Source organism: Amphimedon queenslandica, unplaced genomic scaffold (genome assembly GCF_000090795.2).
Source record: "Amphimedon queenslandica unplaced genomic scaffold, v1.1 AMPQUscaffold_5008_Cont23017, whole genome shotgun sequence".
NCBI lineage: Eukaryota > Metazoa > Porifera > Demospongiae > Haplosclerida > Niphatidae > Amphimedon > Amphimedon queenslandica.
The window spans coordinates 1-1,613 of NW_003554684.1; the positions used below are offsets into that span (position 1 = coordinate 1).

General features: G+C 33.0%; 1 long non-coding RNA gene across 1 annotated transcript; it reads right to left on the reverse strand.

The window, feature by feature from the left end:
* Positions 1-823: 823 nt before the first annotated feature.
* LOC105316117 (uncharacterized) lies at positions 824-1,613 on the reverse strand. The gene is made up of 3 exons (XR_002190380.1): positions 1,595-1,613; positions 1,221-1,356; positions 824-938 (listed from the first exon to the last, which is right to left on the reverse strand). It is a non-coding gene; the product is annotated as an uncharacterized LOC105316117 (long non-coding RNA).

A 1,613-nucleotide genomic window follows, 5' to 3' on the forward strand; every position in this document is an offset into this window, starting at 1 on the left:
GATTCCATCAAACTTTCAGCATCAATAACAGTTGCAGGAGCCAATGAACGAAGTCTGGAGGAGTTCCAGTGACCAATAGCGGCTCTCCATTGAGATATATCAATCATGGCTACCTTAAGTAAGTAAACAAAGTTAAGGGCGGGGCTCATCTCAAAGGGCGTGGCTCATTAACTTAAAAGTGTGAACAATTCGTAAAAAGCTCACAAATTAAATTCCCTTAGAGCAAAAGTAATATTAATAATCATGATCAAAACAACAAAAATTAATGATAACTTTTAAAAATACACACACACAATTAATAGTGAATAGTCAGAAGGTTAGACAGGAGTATCCATTTGTGGTTGTAGTGTGTTCATTTGTTCCAATATGAATCCAATAGTGTGCTGACGTATAGTGGCAATGTATCCATTCAATTGCTGTATCTTAGCATTAGCCTCTGCCAGTTTACCAAGGAGCTCAGAATTCTCTGCTGATAGTGCATCTCTTGCCTAGTAAAGAATCAAACAGTACAATAATGAATATGTGTACAGTGAGTTGTACATGTACATATGTAGTTATAAGTGTCTAGTGGTATGTTCTTACTGATTCAGCTCTCCTCAGTCTTTCCTTCAGTGACAGTTCATCATTCACATCATACTCACCATTACTGGTTGAGGCTACTGCAGTATAACGCCTTGCACGCTCTATCAGTACAAATAACAATCAATTCCACAATACATTATTATTATTGTTATTATTATTGTTGTTGTTGTTATTATTATTATTATTATTATTCTTATTATTATTATTATTTATTATTATTTTTATTATTATTATTATTGGTTACTTTTCTTTTCGGTGTGTTTGCTGCAATCAACCACAACATAGTCTTTACAGTGTTTGTGACAACTGATACCACAATCCTTACAACGAACACCTTGACGGACTATACCTTTTAACTGGAAAGAGAGAGAGAGGAGGAGGAGAAAAAAGTGTCACACAAAAATAAAAATTCTTAACTATCAAAATTATGACACTATTAGCAAGCTTTCTAACAAACTATAAAATTATTTTTTATCAGAATGAGTTTAAGCTTTTACACAACGTAAGAACATGTACATGTATGTGGTCATCAAAAAAGTATTCTATAAAGCCATTTTTGACTGAGCTGATTCCAATCTAAATTGAATTTTTTTTGAAATTTTTAAGTCGCTCTAAAATTAGACTAAAGACTGACTCACCACTCCTTTGCAGTGCTGGCAGTATTGTGTACCAATGAACGTGTGCTCTACAAAATTGTGCTTGAAACTCTCTCTCAGTGAAGTATTGGCACTAAGAAAATAATCCATCATCTCATCTCTACTGATAACACCATCTCTACAATAGAAACAGAAACATATAAACTCATTTATCATTAACAGTATAACTGTAATATGCACTCACAGACACAAGAGAAGCTAAAATAATTAGATATACATTGGCTAAATATTAGTACTAGAGTTTAAAAAAGTGAGCTATTTTGATTTCCATCAGTTTAAGCTTGTGGTTGCATGATTACAATGTACAGTGTACATGTATATACATGTAAGTAATACCAAGAGTGTATAATACTTACTTGTCTCTGTCTAGTACTG